Source organism: Salmo salar, unplaced genomic scaffold, assembly GCF_905237065.1.
Source record: "Salmo salar unplaced genomic scaffold, Ssal_v3.1, whole genome shotgun sequence".
Taxonomy (NCBI): domain Eukaryota; kingdom Metazoa; phylum Chordata; class Actinopteri; order Salmoniformes; family Salmonidae; genus Salmo; species Salmo salar.
Genome location: NW_025548792.1, coordinates 78,557 through 93,244, shown reverse-complemented (window position 1 = coordinate 93,244; position 14,688 = coordinate 78,557).

Genomic DNA, 14,688 nt, shown 5'->3' with positions numbered 1-14,688 from the left:
TTGTATTAGGCCTGTGTTGCTTTTGGGAGAGCAAATAAACAGTGACTATAGCAGGTATTGAACCCCAGGTAAATAATCACTAGTCAGAACCTCAACCTTATCATTGTGATTAGGATGCATTATAAAAAATCATTTTAAATATCTGATATTGTGAGTAAACAACCTCGGAATAGAAAAGACAAGACTGCATCTTCCATCCTGCCAATAAATTACATCGTACAAACCTCGTGGTTAGAAAATTACCTCAACATGCCCCTCGTTTTGCTCGAGAAGGCAGAGTGCACGTACTGAACCACAGCTACTGTAGTTTCAAATGGGACTAGAAATAAGAATTACAATTCTCAGACCTTACACTTCCTGGTTGAAATGTTCTCAGGTTTTTGCCTGCAATATGAGTTCTGTTATACTCACAGACACCATTCAAACAGTTTTAGAAACTTCAGAGTGTTTTCTATCCAAATCTACTAATAATATGCATATTCTATTTCCTGGGCAAGAGTAGTAACCAGTTTAAATTGGGTACATTTTTCATCCGGCCGTGAAAATACTTCCCCCTAGTCCCAAGAAGTTAAATAATTGTTATATATTTTGTCAACGTTTATGATGAGTATTTTTGTAAATTGATGTGCACATTCACCGATGGTTTTGGTGGGAATACATTTTCTGAACATCACGCGCCAATGTAAAATGCTGTTTTTGGATATAAATATGAACTTTATCGAACAAAACATACATGTATTGTGTAACATAATGTCCTAGGAGTGTCATCTGGTGAAGATCGTCAAAGGTTAGTGCTTCATTTAGCTGTGTTTTGGGTTTTATTGACACATGTCCTTGCTTGGAAAATGGCTGTGTGATTATTTTTGTCTATGTACTCTCCTAACATAATCTAATCTTTTGCTTTCGCTGTAAAGCCTTTTTGAAATCGGACAATGTGGTTACATCAAGGAGAAGTGTATCTTTAAAATGGTGTAAAATAGTCATGTATTTGAGAAATTGAAATTATTAGATTTTTGCGCTAGCGCCCCATGTAGCCCATAGAAGTTAAACAGTTTTAGAAATGTCAGAGTGTTTTTTATCCAATACTACCATGCATATGCATATCCTAGCTTCTGGGCCTGAGTAACAGGCAGTTTACTTTGGGCACGTTTGTCATCGAAACTTCAAAATTCTGCCCCCTACCCTAAAAGCTAATTCATGAACGTTTCTGAAAGTGATATATAGCGTTTTGTAATGAAACTCTTCTTATGTTTCCCCATCTGAGATCAGAGTAGATGAGAGATGTAATGTTTGTCTCTGTTGTGTTGAAGTCCAATCAAGCAGGAGAGACCAGCCTCCCCTGTTCCCAGCTGTGTGTCCATGAGTGACCGGTCTATGGACCAACCTATAAACTTTAGAGAGGGAGACGTTTCTACTGAACAGAGGTAAGAAGAACTCATGGGTCATGGTCAGTGAGTTAAACAACACTGTCTCTAGTCATTTCTCCTCTCCCATTTTCACATTTATTTTGGTTGTTTTCATAATCCACAGGCTAATCCTTTTGTCCATTTTCATAGTCCTAAAACAATATTAAACAAACACAACGTTCCCTCCCTGTGTGTGTGTGTGTGTGTGTGTGTGTGTGTGTGTGTGTGTGTGTGTGTGTGTGTGTGTGTGTGTGTGTGTGTGTGTGTGTGTGTGTGTGTGTGTGTGCTCTCCCTGGATGAGGAGATATAATCTCTATCCTGATTGCCTAGTCACTTTTACCCCTACCTACATGTACATATTACCTCAACTACCTGGTACCCCTGCACATTGACTCAGTACTGGTACTCCTTATAGTCTCATTATTACCTCAACTACCTGGTACCCCTGCACATTGACTCAGTACTGGTACTCCTTATAGTCTCATTATTACCTCAACTACCTGGTACCCCTGCACATTGACTCAGTACTGGTACTCCTTATAGTCTCATTATTACCTCAACTACCTGGTACCCCTGCACATTGACTCAGTACTGGTACTCCTTATAGTCTCATTATTACCTCAACTACCTGGTACCCCTGCACATTGACTCAGTACTGGTACTCCTTATAGTCTCATTATTACCACAACTACCTGGTACCCCTGCACATTGACTCAGTACTGGTACTCCTTATAGTCTCATTATTACCTCAACTACCTGGAACCCCTGCACATTGACTCAGTACTGGTACTCCTTATAGTCTCATTATTACCTCAACTACCTGGTACCCCTGCACATTGACTCAGTACTGGTACTCCTTATAGTCTCATTATTACCACAACTACCTGGTACCCCTGCACATTGACTCAGTACTGGTACTCCTTATAGTCTCATTATTACCTCAACGACCTGGAACCCCTGCACATTGACTCAGTACTGGTACTCCTTATAGCCTCATTATTACCTCATCTACCTGGTACCCCTGCACATTGACTCAGTACTGGTAATCCTTATAGCCTCATTATTACCTCAACTACCTGGTACCCCTGCACATTGACTCAGTACTGGTACTCCTTATAGTCTCATTATTACCTCAACTACCTGGTACCCCTGCACATTGACTCAGTACTGGTACTCCTTATAGCGTAATTATTGTTATTTTGTGTTACTATTTCCTTTTTTTTATTTACAAGGTATAAGGTCAACGTAGCAAGTCTGGTGGACAGGGCAGAGCTCCATATCCGCAGGCAAACCAGCAGAAACTGGATCAGCAGCACTACAAGGTATCACGTCTGGTGGACAGGTCAGAGTTCATATCCTCAGTCAGACCAGTAGAAACTGGATCAGCGGCACTACAAGGTATCACGTCTGATGGAGCAAGTATCAATACTGATAGGATGGAAAGAAAGGGAACGCTGCTCTCGGATCAGTTTTCTCCATTCAGATATTTCCTTAACATTATAATTATGTCACAATACTGACCCAGGATCAGCTTCTATTAGCACCTATGGCTGCAAGTATTGGGGAGGCTTAGTCTAATGCTTACCCAATAAAAACGCACTAAATCACAGATTTGGCACATCATTGTGTTCATGTTTGGATACACATCATGAAATATATTGAGACATATTTCAGACAGTAGCCTACAAGTATCAAAATATTACTCAATATATTGAACAATATGATTGAAATAGTCCTAAAGACTACTGTTCATATTTTAATGTAGTCATCTCAGTTTCATTTGAAGCAAATCTGCAGACGTCCCTTGATTGAATCAAATGCAAAGACATTGGCAACTTCGTATTTGTAGTCAACTTTGTTCTGAATTCATCTGCTGTCACAGAGAGATGGATAAACTATATGATTCTATGTTTAGCAGAGATCTTCTGTGTATAAAGTCAAGTGGAAGGGCAAAAAAAGCATCTAATGACGCACTCAGCTGTTCTAGTGGTCTGAGGGAGGAGGTAGATTACTCAGCTGTTCTAGTGGTCTGAGACAGGAGGTAGATTACTCAGCTGTTCTAGTGGTCTGAGGGAGGAGGTAGATTACTCAGCTGTTCTAGTGGTCTGAGACAGGAGGTAGATTACTCAGCTGTTCTAGTGGTCTGAGGCAGGAGGTAGATTACTCAGCTGTTCTAGTGGTCTGAGACAGGAGGTAGATTACTCAGCTGTTCTAGTGGTCTGAGGCAGGAGGTAGATTACTCAGCTGTTCTAGTGGTCTGAGACAGGAGCTAGATTACTCAGCTGTTCTAGTGGTCTGAGACAGGAGGTAGATTACTCAGCTGTTCTAGTGGTCTGAGGCAGGAGGTAGATTACTCAGCTGTTCTAGTGGTCTGAGACAGGAGGTAGATTACTCAGCTGTTCTAGTGGTCTGAGGCAGGAGGTAGATTACTCAAAATATGGTTATTTGTTAGATTTGAACCTAGCAGTACTACTGATTTCACTGAGAGGCAGATATATATTATTACTGTGTAAAACCTAGCAGTACTACTGATTTCTCTGAGAGTGAGGCAGATATATATTATTACTGTATTAAACCTAGCAGTACAACTGATTTCACTGAGAGGCAGATATATATTATTACTGTGTTAAACCTAGCAGTACTACTGATTTCTCTGAGAGGCAGATATATATTATTACTGTGTATAACCTAGCAGTACTACTGATTTCTCTGAGAGGCAGATATTATTACTGTGTATAACCTAGCAGTACTACTGATTTCTCTGAGAGTGAGGCAGATATATATTATTACTGTATTAAACCTAGCAGTACTACTGATTTCTCTGAGAGGCAGATATATATTATTACTGTGTAAAACCTAGCAGTACTACTGATTTCTCTGAGAGTGAGGCAGATATATATTATTACTGTATAAAACCTAGCAGTACTACTGATTTCTCTGAGAATGAGACAGATATATATTATTACTGTGTTAAACCTAGCAGTACTACTGATTTCTCTGAGAGGCAGATATATATTATTACTGTGTTAAACCTAGCAGTACTACTGATTTCTCTGAGAGTGAGGCAGATATATATTATTACTGTATAAAACCTAGCAGTACTACTGATTTCTCTGAGAATGAGACAGATATATATTATTACTGTGTTAAACCTAGCAGTACTACTGATTTCTCTGAGAGGCAGATATATATTATTACTGTGTTAAACCTAGCAGTACTACTGATTTCTCTGAGAGTGAGGCAGATATATATTATTACTGTATTAAACCTAGCAGTACTACTGATTTCTCTGAGAGGCATATATATATTTTTGTGTCTGCAGTACTTTTTTTTAAGCAGATATATATATTACTGTATACCTAGCAGTACTACTGATTTCTCGAAGAGATATATATTATTACTGTGTATAACCTAGCAGTACTACTGATTTCTCTGAGAGGCAGATATTATTACTGTGTATAACCTAGCAGTACTACTGATTTCTCTGAGAGTGAGGCAGATATATATTATTACTGTATTAAACCTAGCAGTACTACTGATTTCTCTGAGAGGCAGATATATATTATTACTGTGTAAAACCTAGCAGTACTACTGATTTCTCTGAGAGTCAGGCAGATATATATTATTACTGTATAAAACCTAGCAGTACTACTGATTTCTCTGAGAATGAGACAGATATATATTATTACTGTGTTAAACCTAGCAGTACTACTGATTTCTCTGAGAGGCAGATATATATTATTACTGTGTTAAACCTAGCAGTACTACTGATTTCTCTGAGAGTGAGGCAGATATATATTATTACTGTATAAAACCTAGCAGTACTACTGATTTCTCTGAGAATGAGACAGATATATATTATTACTGTGTTAAACCTAGCAGTACTACTGATTTCTCTGAGAGGCAGATATATATTATTACTGTGTTAAACCTAGCAGTACTACTGATTTCTCTGAGAGTGAGGCAGATATATATTATTACTGTATTAAACCTAGCAGTACTACTGATTTCTCTGAGAGGCAGATATATATTATTACTGTGTTAAACCTAGCAGTACTACTTATTTCTCTGAGAGGCAGATATATATTATTACTGTATAAAACCTAGCAGTACTACTGATTTCTCTGAGAGGCAGATATATATACTGCTCAAAGAAATAAAGGGAACACTAAAATAACACATCCTAGATCTGAATGAATGAAATAAATAATCTTATTAAAGACTTTTTTCTTTACATAGTTGAATGTGCTGACAACAAAATCACACAATAATATTCAATGGAAATCCAATTTATCAACCCATGGAAGTCTGGATTTGGAGTCACACTCAAAATTAAAGTGGAAAACCACACTACAGGCTGATCCAACTTTGATGTAATGTCCTTAAAACAAGTCAGAATGAGGCTCAGTAGTGTGTGTGGCCTCCACGTGCCTGTATGACCTCCCTACAACGCCTGGGCATGCTCCTGATGAGGTGGCGGATGGTCTCCTGAGGGATCTCCTCCCAGACCTGGACTAAAGCATCCGCCAACTCCTGGACGGTCTGTGGTGCAACGTGGCGTTGGTGGATGGAGCGAAACATGATGTCCCAGATGTGCTCAATTGGATTCAGGTCTGGGGAACGGGCGGCCAGTCCATAGCATCAATGCCTTCCTCTTGCAGGAACTGCTGACACACTCCAGCCACATGAGGTCTAGCATTGTCTTGCATTAGGAGGAACCCAGGGCCAACCGCAGCAGCATATGGTCTCACAAGGGGTCTGGGGATCTCATCTCGGTACCTAATGGCAGTCAGGCTACCTCTGGCGAGCACATGGAGGGCTGTGCGGCCCCCCAAAGAAATGCCACCCCACACCATGACTGACCCACCACCAAACCGGTCATGCTGGAGGATGTTGCAGGCAGCAGAACGTTCTCCACGGCGTCTCCAGACTCTGTCACGTATGTCACGTGCTCAGTGTGAACCTGCTTTCATCTGTGAAGAGCACAGGACGCCAGTGGCGAATTTGCCAATCTTGGTGTTCTCTGGCAAATGCCAAACGTCCTGCACGGTGTTGGGCTGTAAGCACAACCCCCACCTGTGGACGTCGGGCCCTCATACCACCCTCATGGAGTCTGTTTCTGACCGTTTGAGCAGACACATGCACATTTGTGGCCTGCTGGAGGTCATTTTGCAGGGCTCTGGCAGTGCTCCTCCTGCTCCTCCTTGCACAAAGGCGGAGGTAGCGGTCCTGCTGCTGGGTTGTTGCCCTCCTACGGCCTCCTCCACGTCTCCTGATGTACTGGCCTGTCTCCTGGTAGCGCCTCCATGCTCTGGATACTACGCTGACAGACACAGCAAAACTTCTTGCCACAGCTCGCATTGATGTGCCATCCTGGATGATCTGCACTACCTGAGCCACTTGTGTGGGTTGTAGACTCCGTCTCATGCTACCACTAGAGTGAAAGCACCGCCAGCATTCAAAAGTGACCAAAACATCAGCCAGGAAGCATAAGAACTGAGAAGTGGTCTGTGGTCACCACCTGCCGTACCACTCCTTTATTGGGGGTGTCTTGGTAATTGCCTATAATTTCCACCTGTTGTCTATTCCATTTGCACAACAGCATGTGAAATGTATTGTCAATCAGTGTTGCTTCCTAAGTGGACAGTTTGATTCCACAGAAGTGTGATTGACTTGGAGTTACATTGTGTTGTTTAAGTGTTCCCTTTATTTTTTTGAGCAGTGTATTATTACTGTATAAAACCTAGCAGTACTACTGATTTCTCTGAGAGTGAGGCAGATATATATTATTACTGTGTTAAACCTAGCAGTACTACTGATTTCTCTGAGAGGCAGATATATATTATTACTGTGTAAAACCTAGCAGTACTACTGATTTCTCTAAGAGGCAGATATATATTATTACTGTGTTAAACCTAGCAGTACTACTGATTTCTCTGAGAGGCAGATATATATTATTACTGTATTAAACCTAGCAGTACTACTGATTTCTCTGAGAGGCAGATATATATTATTACTGTGTTAAACCTAGCAGTACTACTGATTTCTCTAAGAGTGAGGCAGATATATATTATTACTGTGTTAAACCTAGCAGTACTACTGATTTCTCTGAGAGTGAGGCAGATATATATTATTACTGTATTAAACCTAGCAGTACTACTGATTTCTCTGAGAGTGAGGCAGATATATATTATTACTGTATTAAACCTAGCACTACTACTGATTTCTCTGAGAGTGAGGGAGATATATATTATTACTGTGTTAAACCTAGCAGTACTACTGATTTCTCTGAGAGGCAGATATATATTATTACTGTGTAAAACCTAGCAGTACTACTGATTTCTCTGAGAGTGAGGCAGATATATATTATTACTGTGTTAAACCTAGCAGTACTACTGATTTCTCTAAGAGGCAGATATATATTATTACTGTGTTAAACCTAGCAGTACTACTGATTTCTCTGAGAGGCAGATATATATTATTACTGTATTAAACCTAGCAGTACTACTGATTTCTCTGAGAGGCAGATATATATTATTACTGTGTTAAACCTAGCAGTACTACTGATTTCTCTAAGAGTGAGGCAGATATATATTATTACTGTGTTAAACCTAGCAGTACTACTGATTTCTCTGAGAGTGAGGCAGATATATATTATTACTGTATTAAACCTAGCAGTACTACTGATTTCTCTGAGAGTGAGGCAGATATATATTATTACTGTATTAAACCTAGCACTACTACTGATTTCTCTGAGAGTGAGGGAGATATATAGCATTTAGCAAAAAAACATTATTTGTCTCTCTGAAATGAAACCATCAAGTGATAGATTTTAAACAAATACATGTCTGTCATTGAACAACCCCATGCCATGATTAGATAGTGAATAAACACACCAATCTCTTTACTAATTTCTTTAAACAATAAAGACTAATTTATGAACATTTCTGTAAAGTGATATGTTCCGTTTTGGAATGAAAGTCTTCTTATGTTCCCCATCTGAGATCAGAGTGGATGAGAGATGTAATGTTTGTCTCTGTTGTGTTGAAGACCAATCAAGCAGGAGAGACCAGCCTCCCCTGTACCCAGCTGTGTGTCCATGAAGAGTGACCGGTCTATGGGTCAACCTGAAGAGTTTAGAGAGGGAGACTTTTCTACTGAACAAAGGTAAGAAGAACTCATGGGTCATGGTCAGTGAGTTAAACAACACTGTCTGTAGTCATTTCTCCTCTCCCATTTTCACATTTCTTTTGGTTGTTTTCATAATCCACAGGCTAATCCTTTTGTCCATTTTCATAGTCCTAAAACAATATTAAACAAACACAACGTTCCCTCCCTGTGTGTGTGTGTGTGTGTGTGTGTGTGTGTGTGTGTGTGTGTGTGTGTGTGTGTGTGTGTGTGTGTGTGTGTGTGTGTGTGTGTGTGTGTGTGTGTGTGTGTGTGTGTGTGTGTGTGTGTGTGCTCTCCCTGGATGAGGAGATATAATCTCTATCCTGATTGCCTAGTCACTTTTACCCCTACCTACATGTACATATTACCTCAACTACCTGGTACCCCTGCACATTGACTCAGTACTGGTACTCCTTATAGTCTCATTATTACCTCAACTACCTGGTACCCCTGCACATTGACTCAGTACTGGTACTCCTTATAGTCTCATTATTACCTCAACTACCTGGTACCCCTGCACATTGACTCAGTACTGGTACTCCTTATAGTCTCATTATTACCTCAACTACCTGGTACCCCTGCACATTGACTCAGTACTGGTACGCCTTATAGTCTCATTATTACCTCAACTACCTGGTACCCCTGCACATTGACTCAGTACTGGTACTCCTTATAGTCTCATTATTACCTCAACTACCTGGTACCCCTGCACATTGACTCAGTACTGGTACTCCTTATAGTCTCATTATTACCTCAACTACCTGGTACCCCTGCACATTGACTCAGTACTGGTACTCCTTATAGTCTCATTATTACCACAACTACCTGGTACCCCTGGACATTGACTCAGTACTGGTACTCCTTATAGTCTCATTATTACCTCAACTACCTGGAACCCCTGCACATTGACTCAGTACTGGTACTCCTTATAGTCTCATTATTACCTCAACTACCTGGTACCCCTGCACATTGACTCAGTACTGGTACTCCTTATAGTCTCATTATTACCTCAACTACCTGGAACCCCTGCACATTGACTCAGTACTGGTACTCCTTATAGTCTCATTATTACCTCAACTACCTGGTACCCCTGCACATTGACTCAGTACTGGTACTCCTTATAGCCTCATTATTACCTCATCTACCTGGTACCCCTGCACATTGACTCAGTACTGGTACTCCTTATAGCCTCATTATTACCTCAACTACCTGGAACCCCTGCACATTGACTCAGTACTGGTACTCCTTATAGCCTCATTATTACCTCATCTACCTGGTACCCCTGCACATTGACTCAGTACTGGTAATCCTTATAGCCTCATTATTACCTCAACTACCTGGTACCCCTGCACATTGACTCAGTACTGGTACTCCTTATAGTCTCATTATTACCTCAACTACCTGGTACCCCTGCACATTGACTCAGTACTGGTACTCCTTATAGCCTCATTATTACCTCAACTACCTGGTACTCCTTATAGCGTAATTATTGTTATTTTGTGTTACTATTTCCTTTTTTTTATTTACAAGGTATAAGGTCAACGTAGCAAGTCTGGTGGACAGGGCAGAGCTCCATATCCGCAGGCAAACCAGCAGAAACTGGATCAGCAGCACTACAAGGTATCACGTCTGGTGGACAGGTCAGAGTTCATATCCTCAGTCAGACCAGTAGAAACTGGATCAGCGGCACTACAAGGTATCACGTCTGATGGAGCAAGTATCAATACTGATAGGATGGAAAGAAAGGGAACGCTGCTCTCGGATCAGTTTTCTCCATTCAGATATTTCCTTAACATTATAATTATGTCACAATACTGACCCAGGATCAGCTTCTATTAGCACCTATGGCTGCAAGTATTGGGGAGGCTTAGTCTAATGCTTACCCAATAAAAACGCACTAAATCACAGATTTGGCACATCATTGTGTTCATGTTTGGATACACATCATGAAATATATTGAGACATATTTCAGACAGTAGCCTACAAGTATCAAAATATTACTCAATATATTGAACAATATGATTGAAATAGTCCTAAAGACTACTGTTCATATTTTAATGTAGTCATCTCAGTTTCATTTGAAGCAAATCTGCAGACGTCCCTTGATTGAATCAAATGCAAAGACATTGGCAACTTCGTATTTGTAGTCAACTTTGTTCTGAATTCATCTGCTGTCACAGAGAGATGGATAAACTATATGATTCTATGTTTAGCAGAGATCTTCTGTGTATAAAGTCAAGTGGAAGGGCAAAAAAGCATCTAATGACGCACTCAGCTGTTCTAGTGGTCTGAGGGAGGAGGTAGATTACTCAGCTGTTCTAGTGGTCTGAGACAGGAGGTAGATTACTCAGCTGTTCTAGTGGTCTGAGGGAGGAGGTAGATTACTCAGCTGTTCTAGTGGTCTGAGACAGGAGGTAGATTACTCAGCTGTTCTAGTGGTCTGAGGCAGGAGGTAGATTACTCAGCTGTTCTAGTGGTCTGAGACAGGAGGTAGATTACTCAGCTGTTCTAGTGGTCTGAGGCAGGAGGTAGATTACTCAGCTGTTCTAGTGGTCTGAGACAGGAGCTAGATTACTCAGCTGTTCTAGTGGTCTGAGACAGGAGGTAGATTACTCAGCTGTTCTAGTGGTCTGAGGCAGGAGGTAGATTACTCAGCTGTTCTAGTGGTCTGAGACAGGAGGTAGATTACTCAGCTGTTCTAGTGGTCTGAGGCAGGAGGTAGATTACTCAAAATATGGTTATTTGTTAGATTTGAACCTAGCAGTACTACTGATTTCACTGAGAGGCAGATATATATTATTACTGTGTAAAACCTAGCAGTACTACTGATTTCTCTGAGAGTGAGGCAGATATATATTATTATTGTATTAAACCTAGCAGTACAACTGATTTCACTGAGAGGCAGATATATATTATTACTGTGTTAAACCTAGCAGTACTACTGATTTCTCTGAGAGGCAGATATATATTATTACTGTGTATAACCTAGCAGTACTACTGATTTCTCTGAGAGGCAGATATTATTACTGTGTATAACCTAGCAGTACTACTGATTTCTCTGAGAGTGAGGCAGATATATATTATTACTGTATTAAACCTAGCAGTACTACTGATTTCTCTGAGAGGCAGATATATATTATTACTGTGTAAAACCTAGCAGTACTACTGATTTCTCTGAGAGTGAGGCAGATATATATTATTACTGTATAAAACCTAGCAGTACTACTGATTTCTCTGAGAATGAGACAGATATATATTATTACTGTGTTAAACCTAGCAGTACTACTGATTTCTCTGAGAGGCAGATATATATTATTACTGTGTTAAACCTAGCAGTACTACTGATTTCTCTGAGAGTGAGGCAGATATATATTATTACTGTATAAAACCTAGCAGTACTACTGATTTCTCTGAGAATGAGACAGATATATATTATTACTGTGTTAAACCTAGCAGTACTACTGATTTCTCTGAGAGGCAGATATATATTATTACTGTGTTAAACCTAGCAGTACTACTGATTTCTCTGAGAGTGAGGCAGATATATATTATTACTGTATTAAACCTAGCAGTACTACTGATTTCTCTGAGAGGCAGATATATATTATTACTGTGTTAAACCTAGCAGTACTACTTATTTCTCTGAGAGGCAGATATATATTATTACTGTATAAAACCTAGCAGTACTACTGATTTCTCTGAGAGGCAGATATATATACTGCTCAAAAAAATAAAGGCAACACTAAAATAACACATCCTAGATCTGAATGAATGAAATAAATAATCTTATTAAAGACTTTTTTCTTTACATAGTTGAATGTGCTGACAACAAAATCACACAATAATATTCAATGGAAATCCAATTTATCAACCCATGGAAGTCTGGATTTGGAGTCACACTCAAAATTAAAGTGGAAAACCACACTACAGGCTGATCCAACTTTGATGTAATGTCCTTAAAACAAGTCAGAATGAGGCTCAGTAGTGTGTGTGGCCTCCACGTGCCTGTATGACCTCCCTACAACGCCTGGGCATGCTCCTGATGAGGTGGCGGATGGTCTCCTGAGGGATCTCCTCCCAGACCTGGACTAAAGCATCCGCCAACTCCTGGACGGTCTGTGGTGCAACGTGGCGTTGGTGGATGGAGCGAAACATGATGTCCCAGATGTGCTCAATTGGATTCAGGTCTGGGGAACGGGCGGCCAGTCCATAGCATCAATGCCTTCCTCTTGCAGGAACTGCTGACACACTCCAGCCACATGAGGTCTAGCATTGTCTTGCATTAGGAGGAACCCAGGGCCAACCGCAGCAGCATATGGTCTCACAAGGGGTCTGGGGATCTCATCTCGGTACCTAATGGCAGTCAGGCTACCTCTGGCGAGCACATGGAGGGCTGTGCGGCCCCCCAAAGAAATGCCACCCCACACCATGACTGACCCACCACCAAACCGGTCATGCTGGAGGATGTTGCAGGCAGCAGAACGTTCTCCACGGCGTCTCCAGACTCTGTCACGTATGTCACGTGCTCAGTGTGAACCTGCTTTCATCTGTGAAGAGCACAGGACGCCAGTGGCGAATTTGCCAATCTTGGTGTTCTCTGGCAAATGCCAAACGTCCTGCACGGTGTTGGGCTGTAAGCACAACCCCCACCTGTGGACGTCGGGCCCTCATACCACCCTCATGGAGTCTGTTTCTGACCGTTTGAGCAGACACATGCACATTTGTGGCCTGCTGGAGGTCATTTTGCAGGGCTCTGGCAGTGCTCCTCCTGCTCCTCCTTGCACAAAGGCGGAGGTAGCGGTCCTGCTGCTGGGTTGTTGCCCTCCTACGGCCTCCTCCACGTCTCCTGATGTACTGGCCTGTCTCCTGGTAGCGCCTCCATGCTCTGGATACTACGCTGACAGACACAGCAAAACTTCTTGCCACAGCTCGCATTGATGTGCCATCCTGGATGATCTGCACTACCTGAGCCACTTGTGTGGGTTGTAGACTCCGTCTCATGCTACCACTAGAGTGAAAGCACCGCCAGCATTCAAAAGTGACCAAAACATCAGCCAGGAAGCATAAGAACTGAGAAGTGGTCTGTGGTCACCACCTGCCGTACCACTCCTTTATTGGGGGTGTCTTGGTAATTGCCTATAATTTCCACCTGTTGTCTATTCCATTTGCACAACAGCATGTGAAATGTATTGTCAATCAGTGTTGCTTCCTAAGTGGACAGTTTGATTCCACAGAAGTGTGATTGACTTGGAGTTACATTGTGTTGTTTAAGTGTTCCCTTTATTTTTTTGAGCAGTGTATTATTACTGTATAAAACCTAGCAGTACTACTGATTTCTCTGAGAGTGAGGCAGATATATATTATTACTGTGTTAAACCTAGCAGTACTACTGATTTCTCTGAGAGGCAGATATATATTATTACTGTGTAAAACCTAGCAGTACTACTGATTTCTCTAAGAGGCAGATATATATTATTACTGTGTTAAACCTAGCAGTACTACTGATTTCTCTGAGAGGCAGATATATATTATTACTGTATTAAACCTAGCAGTACTACTGATTTCTCTGAGAGGCAGATATATATTATTACTGTGTTAAACCTAGCAGTACTACTGATTTCTCTAAGAGTGAGGCAGATATATATTATTACTGTGTTAAACCTAGCAGTACTACTGATTTCTCTGAGAGTGAGGCAGATATTATTACTGTATTAAACCTAGCAGTACTACTGATTTCTCTGAGAGTGAGGCAGATATATATTATTACTGTATTAAACCTAGCACTACTACTGATTTCTCTGAGAGTGAGGGAGATATATAGCATTTAGCAAAAAAACATTATTTGTCTCTCTGAAATGAAACCATCAAGTGATAGATTTTAAACAAATACATGTCTGTCATTGAACAACCCCATGCCATGATTAGATAGTGAATAAACACACCAATCTCTTTACTAATTTCTTTAAACAATAAAGACTAATTTATGAACATTTCTGTAAAGTGATATGTTCCGTTTTGGAATGAAAGTCTTCTTATGTTCCCCATCTGAGATCAGAGTGGATGAGAGATGTAATGTTTGTCTCTGTTGTGTTGAAGACCAATCAAGCAGGAG